The following is an 11733-nucleotide window of genomic DNA, read 5'->3' on the forward strand; positions in this document are numbered from 1 at the left end:
CCAGAGCAAAAGCCAAAGCCCTATGGTCACCTACAAGGTTCTCCTTGTCTGACCCCTGTTGTCACCCTTTCTCATCTCCTACCACTCTTACTCTGATTCATTCTGCTTCTTTCTCATTGGTCTCTGTGTTGTTCCTTGGATATGATGAGGTCTACCACTAGAGGTAGATGGGCATTTCTTAGAGAATGTGGTGAGAGTGAGTGAGAAAGGAAGCTTAAAAGGAACCAACACATCCCTTTGTTGTCAATATTGTCAACATTACCACTTCTAGGCCACTTAGGAAAAATCAATATGACATGAGACTTATACTGTCCCCTAAGTACACAGACTTTTTGCCAAAAACAATGGTGTCGTGGTCACGTTTCCTTTCCTTTCCTTTTCTTTTTTTTAACATTTATTTATTTTTGAGACAGAGACACAGAGCATGAATGGGGGAGGGTCAGAGAGAGGGACACACAGAATCTGAAACAGGCTCCAGGCTCCGAGCTGTCAGCACAGAGCCCGACGCGGGGCTCGAACTCACAGATCGCGAGCATGACCTGAGCCGAAGTCGGCCGCTTAACTGACTGAGCCACCCAGGTGCCCCTCCTTTTCTTTTTTTCTACCAACATCAATTCCCTTTTTTTCCGGAGTCATCCTTGAGTTTTCTTTGGAGAACCATTCATCCCCCTGTTCTAGTCCATGTGATTCAAGTTGGGTCGATCCCATTTCTGGCTCTAGGTCTAGCCAATTAGCTTATCCTATCACTCAGGTCTTAGTGTTTGGTTCTGGAGTAGGCATGGGCCACAATTTAACCCGATGTAAGTCATGCCCACCCAGAGTGTTTTCTAGAAGATTGCAGAAAGGAAGATTGCAGGGGTGAGAGGACTACTAGCAGAAAGGACTGTGTGATCCAAGAGCTGTGGGGAGTATCACTTGGGGCTTGGGAGTGAAGCTAACACAAAGAAAAACAGAACTGAGAGATGGAAAGGATTCCAGTCTTGATGATAAAATGTCTCTGGACCCAGGACTACTTTAAGCTGGGTGTATATCCCAGACTTGTTAGTTATTTGGACTAATAAATTTGCTATTGTGCTTATAACATTTTGAGTTCGATTTCTTTCACTAGGGACCAGAAGACTCCCAGAAAATATAGGGGATAAAAGTACTATCCTCCCACTTGGATGGAGTGATGCCATATTTGTGTATTAAAGTGAGTGTATTCCATATCCAGTCCCGGATGAAGGATCTACAAATCTTCTGAGGAATATTTTTCTATCTTTTTAAAAAAATTTTTTTAAATATTGATTATTGAGAGACAGAGAGAGACAGAGCACGAGCAGGGGAAGGACAGAGAGAGAGGGAGACACGGAATCCAAAGCAGGATACAGGCTCTGAGCTGTCAGCACAGAGCCCGATGCGGGGCTCGAACTCACGAACTGTGAGATCATGACCTGAGCTGAAGTCAGATGCTTAACCAACGTCAGACGCTTAACCGACTGAGCCACCCAGGTGTCCCGGAACATTTTTCTATCTTAGATGACACCAGTGAGAGCCCTGTGCTACTAAAAGAAAAAGGGAATTTGAATTCTGGCAAAAAAGTAGACTGTCCCTGATCCCAGACTTCTTTAGCTACCTCAGTAAGGCCCAAAGTTCACTAAATTATCTCCACAGAACCTACAGCATTGATGTGAATCAGGTGTATGGTCAGTGGTACTCAAACTTCCAGGCTCATACATATACCATCTAATAGGATGGTAGGGTTCCAGGATATTATTAGCAAAGTCTTCTATGACCTGCTGGGCTAATGAACAGTGGTTGCATAATATAAGATCGTTCTTATTTATTAACCAGACCCTAGTTTCCAATGACCAATGTACTATATCTGTGTGTAGTCTTAGCTAGGGGCAATACATCAATTGTTGTAATATTAGACAAATGCAAATTTGTCTATATCTATCTTCTAGGACAATTTCTTTCTCCAAAGAAACTCCAAACTTTCTTCCTGCTTCTGAAAAAGTTAACATCATTTTCCTAGTGTAAAAAAATATTCTTTCATTAATAAGATTCTTTAAAGATTAAAAGACATACACAGATTACCTGTAATGATGAGGTGGGCTGTTGAAAGCATACAGAAGATGACTATCACAGGGAAGTTCTTGAAGGAATCTGTTTCTCTTGCCTATGTGGAATCCATTTCACTTTCTACTGGCAACAGAGCCTACATTTTCTTTTAGGGAAACATCAATTCCTACCTGAGCCCATGTGATGCTGGTAGGAGCCATAACCTCCACACCAATCATAACATTTCTCTCTCTGGCCACATTTGGTTCGGGGAAGGGGATGATTAACAAGACAGCCAATGAAAACCTTCCCCTGGAGAGAGTTTAGCCAGCATTTTGGCTAACTGAAAAGTCTTGCAAGAAGCTGGCTTTGTATGGTCAGCACCGCGGACAGCAGCAGTTGTGGGTTTTGCCTTTTATGCAGGAGGTCTCTACTGGGAGGTTGCTCTCCCAAATGCCACTTGCAGCTTTGAAATAGACACAGTAAGAAAGATGAAACAGTGAAAGTGACCTCCTCCAGCCATGTTATTCAGTTGGTACAGATGAGAGATATCACAGTCAGATTGCCTTTAAAACTAGAAACATACAGTAGATTCTTGATATTTGTCCTTGCAATAGTTATGTTCTATAAAGTTGACACAAACATTGAATTAGCAGATACTGAACTATTGTTCCTAAGTGAAATATAAAGTTAGGCTCTTGCAAGTTTTTTATCATAACATATTCATCAACCGATCAACAAATAACTTTTTAAAATGTGCATTTCCAGGGGCGCCTGGGTGGCGCAGTCGGTTAAGCGTCCGACTTCAGCCAGGTCACGATCTCGCGGTCCGTGAGTTCGAGCCCCGCGTCGGGCTCTGGGCTGATGGCTCAGAGCCTGGAGCCTGTTTCCGATTCTGTGTCTCCCTCTCTCTCTGCCCCTCCCCCGTTCATGCTCTGTCTCTCTCTGTCCCAAAAATAAATAAACGTTGAAAAAAAAAAAATTTAAAATGTGCATTTCTGTTTAAAGATACCTTATTTAATATATATGAGCAAGTCATTGACATTGAACTCATGGCCAATGACACTATAACTCATGCATAAATGAAACTTACCCAACACATATATTTTCTCTAAAAGGCACATCACAGCTGTTTTGTGCTTATCAATACTGGGCAGAATGTCAACACTATACTCGGGAGCCATTTTAAACAGCAAAATCACCAATAAAAAGTATGAAAATGTGAAAAACATGGCACTAAATAGACTGCAAAAAGAACACTTGTTTATGGCATGGGAGCTCAAACAAGAAGGCAGAGAAGATGATATCCCAGCTCAAGAAGGAGAAAATTTGCCCTTCCTCTACCTTTTTCTTCTTTTCTGGTTCTCTATATATTAGATGATGCCTGCCCACATTGGTGAGGATGAGCTTTACTCACTTCACCAACTGAAATGCTAATCTCTTCCAGAAACACCTTCACAGAAGTACTCAGAAATAATGTTTTACCAGCTGTGTGGGCATCCTTTACCCCCAGTCAAGTTGACACATAAAATTATTATTCTGGGGCACCTGGGTAGCTCAGTTGGTTGAGAGTCCCACTTTGGCTCAGGTCATGATCTTGCAATTCACAAGTTTGAACCCCACATCGGGCTTTGTGCTGACAGCTCAGAGCCTGGAGCCTGTTTCAGATTCTGTGTCTCCCTTTCTTTCTGCCCCCCCCCCACCCCCTCCATGATTTGTCTCTCTCTCTCAAAAAAAAAAAAAAAACCCATAAAAAAATTAACCGTCATTCCAAGTCTCAGTAAAAGATACTCAGAGGTTATAGAAGCCAAATCCCATATGGCCTTACCTAATTCAGTTTGCTCTTCCTTCTCTTGCATCTCTGGTCGATGATTAGGTTACTGACGAGACTTTTTCTTTCTTAATATAGACATTTTCAGCTATCAATTTCCATCTAAAAACTGCTTGAGCTACATCCCATAAATTTTGATATGTTGTATCTTCATTTTCACTCATCTCAAAGTATTTTCTTTTCTTTCTTTTTTTTTCCCATCTCAAAGTATTTTCTAATTTCCTTTGGTGTTTCTTCTTTGGCCATCAGTTAATTAGAAGTATCTTATTTAATTTCCACATGTTGGTGAATTTCCCACATTTCTCTCTGTTACTGATTTCTGATTTCACTCAACTATGGCCAGAGAATGTACAATGTATAATTCCAACCTTTTAAACAAACTGGGAGTTGTTTTATGCCCTACCATATGGTCTGTTCTGGAGCCCTACATGATTTAGTACCACTAAACCGGTTACCACTCTAACCCTCATATCCTATATTTGCCCCTCATTTACTTGTCTTATGTTGGCCGTCTTGCTGTTTCTCAAACACACCCAGGTGTGTACATTCCTGTCTCAAGGTCTTTGTGTTGTGATTCCCTCTGTCTATAACACTTCTTCCTCATTTTTGTCTAACTCACTGTTTCACCTCCTTCAGATCTCTGCTCAAAAGTCACCTTCCCAGCAAGACTTTGGCGACCACTCTATTTAAATTGCAGCCTCCAATGATCTGTTCCCGTTTCCTGCTTTATTTTTTGTCCATAGCTCCAATTTTCATCGGGCACACTGTATGTTATTTGTTTGTGTCTGTCTTTCTCCACTAGAATGTAAGCTCTTGAGAGCAGGTTTTATTTACTACTTTATCTTCAGTGTGCAGAACAGTGCCTGGCACACAATAGAGTCTCAATATGTATTTTATGAATAAATGAGTCAACAAAATAATAGAATCAGTTCCAATTTGGGTTATGGTTGGCTTGCCTAGCTCCAGACGGCTATGCCTGGGGAGAACTGTGTTGTCTCAGGCAGGGGAAATGCCCAGCTAGCTACAGGCTGAACAGTTGAATGTGCCAATAAGAGACAGTTAGGTCTGTTTGCATTGACAGAAAAAGAAGAATGGATGTTTAATGTTATTATTCTTTCAGGTTGTTTCTATGTTTGAGAAGTTTCATAATAAAATGTTTAGAAAATAAGTAGAGTAGTTAGCAATGTGTTCATTGATCAAATGTGGGCATTTTTTCATCTGCAATGAAGTTGATGATCTGTTGTTTCATGGTTTGATCAATAGCTTACTCAACAATTGATTGATATTCACAATGTTGTCAAGTACTTCTTAGAAAATAATTAATTTAGATTCTCAAGAGGGCGTTTGCTTTTTTTTAAAGTTTATTTATTTTGAGAGAGACAGAGACAGCATGAGCAGGGGAGGGGCAGAGAGTGGGGGGAGAAAATCCAAGAAGGCTCTGCACTACCAGTGCAGAGCCCAATGTGGGGCTCAAGCTCATGAACCATGAGATCATGACCTGAGCCAAAACCAAGAGTTCTATGCTTAACCAACTGAGGCCCCAGGCCCCCGGGAGTTTGCTTTTTCAATGGCTATTAATGTTTTCTCAGCTATCTCTTTTCTTTAAAAAATTGAAATGTGCGGCTCCTGGGTGTCTCAGTCTGTTGAGCGTCTGACTTTAACTCAGGTCGTGATCTTGCTGAGTTCGAGCCTCACATCAGACTCACTGCTATCAGTGCAGAACCCACTTCAGATCCTCTGCCCCCCCCTCTCTGCCCCTCCCCCACTCATGCTTGCTCTCAAAAACAAAATTAAAATTAAAATTTTTAACAAAAAATTGAAATGTACTTAAATTTTATTTGATAACATCAATCATTGTAAAAATATTAAGCAATACAGAAAAATGAAAATTGTGCTTAATAACCACTTGTCTCAGAATCCCACTTTATTATTAACTATTTTGTGTATTCTTTCAGACTTAAAAATTATTATATAAATATATAAAGTGATTTGTATAACCTAAGTGAGCTTGTATTTTTCTGTAATCTTCTGTTTTCACTTAACTACAAATTATGGTAATATTTGCATGTAAATACATAAAGGAGTATATTCTTTTTAATAGCTGCATAGTATTTCGTATACTTCTTGATCTGTAGATATTTTTCCTTATCCCATTTAGCCAGTGAGCTTTCATTAAAATATGATGGAAGTAAGCAAAAATTTAAAAGCATTTTTAAAGTTAAAGTTAAAACATATTTGAAGAGTACCAGGTCTTTTCTAGGTTTGTTCCCCCTAGCTGAATTCAAGATACCCAATAGAAGCTTTCAAATTTTGTTTTCCAAAACTCTAGACCATGATGTCAATGGTGCCCCCTGGTGTTGTGTGGGGCACAACTAATTAATATTTCATTCTGCTCTGAGTATTAGAAACCCTGATTAACAGTGGCTCAAACAGCTGAGTCTAGAGGATGCAACTAAAGCAAGGCTCAGGTGGAAATTTATAACTCTAATGCATATACTTAAAAAGAATGTTTTTTTATAAGGATACAAAGAAACTAGATCTCTCATACCTGGCTGGTGGAAATGTAAACTGGTACTCTGGAAAATAGTTTGGCAGCTTCTTATAAAACCACACAAGCATTTACCATAAAGCCCAGCAATCACATCCTTGAGCATTGTTTTCCAGAGGAGTGAAGGTATTTTTCAGACAAATACCTCTTTATAAATGTTTATAATAGCTTTATTAGTAAAAGCCGAAAACTGGGAATAACCCAAAGGTCTTCAGTAGGTAAATAAACAAACTGTGATACATGCATACAGTGGAATACCACTCAACAATAAAAAAGAATGAATAGTGATAAATGTAACAACTTGGCTAGATCTCAAGGGCATTGTGCTTAGTGCAAAAAAAAAGCACATTTCATGTAACACTGCATAACAACTATACTTAAAAATTTTTTTAATTCAAAAAAATCTAATTTCAGAAGGTCACATACTATATGATTCCATCTATTTAACATTCTCAAATTGACAAAGCTGTGGGGGGAAATAGAGAACAGATTGATGGTTGCTAAAGGACAGGGTTGGGGGTAGGAGAGGGTGAGTGGGACTACAGAGGGGGCAGCAGGGGGGAGTTCCTTTGTGTATCTTGCGTATCCAATTCTGTATCTTGATTGTGTGCAATTGCACGAATCTATACATGTGACTAAAGTGCACAGAATGCCCCCCTCTCTCACACAAAAGTGTATGTTAAAAGTAGTGAAAACAGGAGTTCCTGGCCGGCTCTGTTGGAAGAGCATGTGACTCTTGATCTCGGGGTCATGAGTTTGAGTCCCACGTTGAATGTAGAGATTACTCAAATAAATAAAACAAAAAAAAGTGATGAAAACGAAATATGGTATGTAGTCTAGTTGCCATGCTATGCTAACGTCAGTTTCCTGGTTTTGATATTGTACTTCAGTTATTTAAGATGTCCTCAAAGGTAGAAGCTGGGTGAAAGGGTTCAAAGACTCTATGTGCTAGTGTTGCAACTCCTTGGGAGACTTGTGAGTATAATTATTTCAAAATTAGAAGTTTAAAAAATTTTTAAAGCATATTTGAAAATCAGTGATCTAAGCTTCCACCTCAAGAGGCTAAATGAGAAAAACAAATTAAATCCAAAGCAAGTGGAAGGAGGGGCACCTGGGTGGCTCAGCTGGGTAAGAATTTTGACTCTTGATTTCCACTCAGGTCCTGATCTCATGGTTCATGGGATTGAGCCCTGTGTCAGGTTCTGTGCTGACAGCGTGGAGCCTACTTGGGATTCTCTCACTCCTTCTCTCTGTCCCTCCCCTCGTCGCATGCAGGTGTGTGCTCTCTCTCAAAATAAATAAACATTAAAAAAAAAGAGAAGAAAGTGGAAGGAAACAGATAATAAAGAGATTTCAATAAAATAATAGATATATGTTATTTCTATAAAATTTTGATGCCTGGTAGTGTAAGTTTTCATTCTTCAAGATTGCTTTGGTTATTCCAGGTCTTTTGCATGTCCTTTTAAAAAAGATTTTATTTTTAAGTAATCCCTACACTCAGCATGGGACTTGAACTCACAACCCTGGGTTTAAGAGTCACATGCTCTACTCTAAGTAAAATAAGCCTCCTAAAAAAGAAAAAAAGTCACATGCTCCACTGACTAAGCCAGCCAGATGCCCCAGCATGTCCTTATTAAGTTTAGAATTAGCTTGTCAAATTCCACAAAAGGACCTTCCTGTGATTTTGATGGGCAACATGTTGTATCCATAGACCAATTTTACGAGAACTGGCATTACAACATTTTCTCTGTACTATTGAGTGTTCTAACCATGAAGATTTATTAAGATTTCATTTGTTCAAATTTTAAAAATTTCTTTCAGCAATATTTTGTAGTTTTCAGCATAAAGGTCTTATCTATCTTTGTCAGATTTATTCCCAAGTATTTGATGGGTTGGGTGCCATTAGTTTTGTTTTTTAGTTCCATTTTCTACTTGTGTGTTACTAGTGTCCAGAAGTCAGTGCAACCGCTCAAGGACATCAGTTTCCTGTTTGGCTTCACCATCCTAGCATGTCAGAGTCACACAATGGCTGCTGCCTCCTCAGGTCTGGAATCTACCTTCCTGGGAGGAAGAAGAAGCAAGTGACAAGATGGAAGGGATAGCACCTAGATCAGGAAAGAAAAATATTCCCAGAAATGTCTACAGTCTTCTGTTTCATTTCAGTCATCAGAACTGGGTCTAGCTACTCCTAGATGCCGGGGAGGTGAAGATGGAATTTTTAAGCTGGGTACATTGCTGCTCCAAACAAAATCTGAGTTCTGTTGGTAAATCCTCGAGAAGAATAGTAGGTGGGAAGCTAGCAGTGACAGCCACAGTGTAGAAAAGGATTTAGTACTTTCATAAGACCATGTACTCCTTGAACCCTCTCACTATGGTTTTTCTAAACAGTTTTTATTTAATTTAGTCTTTTATGTTATTTTGGCTATGTAAATATTATTCCACACTGATCTGTGTGGTGTGCTATGATTGAATTTCCTCTCTTGGTCAACTTTTGTGTTTTTCTTGGAGTTATTGTGGTTTCTTGTTTTTGTTTGCTTAGTTTTCTATGTCACTGTCTCTAACTCTTCCTAAACTTTCCAACAGAATTGCAAAACCTCACTAAAAAAAGAATTTTTTTTCATGCAGTCAGACACATGGTTTCCCTTTTTTTCACCCTTAGATACTTCTTTCCTGGAGACTTTTTGTAATCTTACTCAGTCTGAACTAGGATTTTTTTCTCTAAGCATTCTGAAATTTTTTTTAGTCTCTCCCTGTGTCCCTGTTGTCTCTAATTCTTATGGTTTAATCCTTCATTTTGGTTGATTATATTTTCCAGTAGCCTCCTGACAAAGCAGCCATAGGAAGTACATTTTTTCAGGCATTGGGTGAAAACACCTTTATTCCCTCCTTGCACTTGATTGATACAATTTTTATGGGAAAGAATTCTAGATTGATAATAATGACCCCTCATTAGTGCGAAGGCATCACTTTATCATGTTTAGCTTCTTGTGCTGCTTTTGAAAGTCTAATTAAAGATTCTGATCTTTCTTTCTTTCTTTCTTTCTTCCTCTCTTGGTGACACTGTAGCCTTTTTCCTCTATGAAAGTTTTTAAGATATTTTTGTTCTGGGCATTCTAAAATTTCCCAATTATATGCCCTGGTAAGGATTTCTTCAAATACATTGTGCTGGGTATTTTTAATCTAGATGCTTATGTTCTTCGGTCCTGGACATTGTCTTCTTTTACTTCCTGGTGGAAAGTACTGTCTCTTTCTAGAAGTCCTGCCCAGTTGATTATTGAACTACAGTGAATTATGTCTCTAATTTCATTAGCTTTTTAAAAATTCTACATTTTAGGAGATTTCTGCAACTTTATCTTCCAACTCTTTTGTTCAATTTTAAATTTCTTCTATTGCAACTTTAATTTCCAAAAGCAATCTGTATTCCTTTTTTTTAAAAATAATGTCGGGGCGCCTGGGTGGCGCAGTCGGTTAAGCGTCCGACTTCAGCCAGGTCACGATCTCGCGGTCCATGAGTGCGAGCCCCGCGTCAGGCTCTGGGCTGATGGCTCAGAGCCTGGAGCCTGTTTCCGATTCTGTGTCTCCCTCTCTCTCTGCCCCTCCCCCGTTCATGCTCTGTCTCTCTTTGTCCCCAAAATAAATATATGTTGAAAAAAAAAATTAAAAAAAAAATAATGTCATTGTTTTATAGATACAATATCTTTTCAAACATGCTAAGTATAATTTTAAATAAATAAATTTTCTTCAGCTCTCTGCTTTGTCTCAATGTCCTTCAAGTTTCTTCTTCTTCTTTATTTATTTAATTTTTTTGCTTGTTTTGCCTGTCTTTCAAAGTTAAGGGGTTTCCTTAAACATCTGATGATTTTGAGCTGACTATTCATCTTTAACAGTGAGGTATTAAAAAACTGTGGATGTGAGGTGTGACTTTTTAACTCAGAAGGCTCCAATGTAAGGTGTTCAGAGGAGTTCAGCCATTTGTGTCAGAATCCAAATGTCACTGTCTTTTATCAAGCCCTGTCTATTTCTCTAGAAAAGAATGCCAATTTCCTGCCGACTGTCATCTGCATCAGTCTGGGACCAAATGACAGACATGGGCTGGGTTGGAGATGGTGCCTCAGTCTTTAGGTGGTAATCTTTTACTTGGTTACCAAGGTTTCAGAAAAGTTCAGAATAGCTGAACAATGCTGGGGCTAGGGGTACCAGACTCCACACAGTTGAAAATCTGCATACAACTTTTGGCTCCCCAAAAATGTAACTACAAATACTCTACTGTTGAATGGAAGTCTTACCAATAATAAAAGCAGTTGATTTACACACATACATATTGTATGTTATATGTATTATATACCATGTTCTTACAATAAAGTAAACTAGACAAAAAATATTATTAAGAAAATCATAAGAGGATGGGGCACCTGGGTGGCTCAGTCGGTTAAGCATCTGACTTCAGCTCAAGTCATGATCTCACGGTTCGTGGGTTCGAGCCCCGCATGGGGCTCTGTGCTGACAGCTCGGAGCCTGGAGCCTGCTTAGGATTCTGTGTCTCCCTCTCTCTTTCTCTCTCTCTCTCTCTCTCTTCCACCCCCACTCAAGCTCTGTTTCTCTCTCTCTCTCAAAAAGTAAATGAACATTAAAAAAATTTTAAAGAAACTCATAAGAGGATGGGGCACCTGTGGCTCAGTCGGTTAAGCATCAAACTTCAGCTCAGGTCATGATCTCACGGTTTGTGGGTTTGAGCTCTGCATTGGGCTCTATGCTGACAACTGGATCCTGCTACGGATTCTGTGTCTCCCTCTCTCTCTGCCTCTCCCTCACTTGTGCTCTGTCTCTCTTTGTCTTTCAAAAATAAATAAAAGTTTAAAAAAATAAAAGAAAATCATTAAGAGGAAATACATTTTATAGTACTGCGCTGCATTTATGGGAAAAAATCCACATATAAGGGGACCCAAATAATTCAACTCCATGTTGTTCAAGGTCAACTGTTAGACTTTCAAGTGGGTTCCCTATGTTGAGCCCCATGCCTTACCCCATCTTTTGCTGAAGCTGAAGCCTCTAATTTCTGAGTATATTAGCTTTCTGGAGCTGCCATGACAAACTAACATAGACTGCAGTTTAAACAACAGAAATGTGTTTTCTCATGGTTTTGGAGGCTCAAACTCCAAGATCAAAATGTTGGCAGGATTAGTTTGTTCTGAACCCTCTCTCCTTGAGTGTAAATACTTATCTTTTCTCTGTATCCCCACCTGGTCTCCCTCTTCTTTGTATAAGGACATCAACCTTTTGGATTAGGGCCCACTGTAAATAACTTAATTTG

This window comes from Leopardus geoffroyi, chromosome E3 (assembly GCF_018350155.1).
Source record: "Leopardus geoffroyi isolate Oge1 chromosome E3, O.geoffroyi_Oge1_pat1.0, whole genome shotgun sequence".
Classification (NCBI taxonomy): Eukaryota; Metazoa; Chordata; class Mammalia; order Carnivora; family Felidae; genus Leopardus; species Leopardus geoffroyi.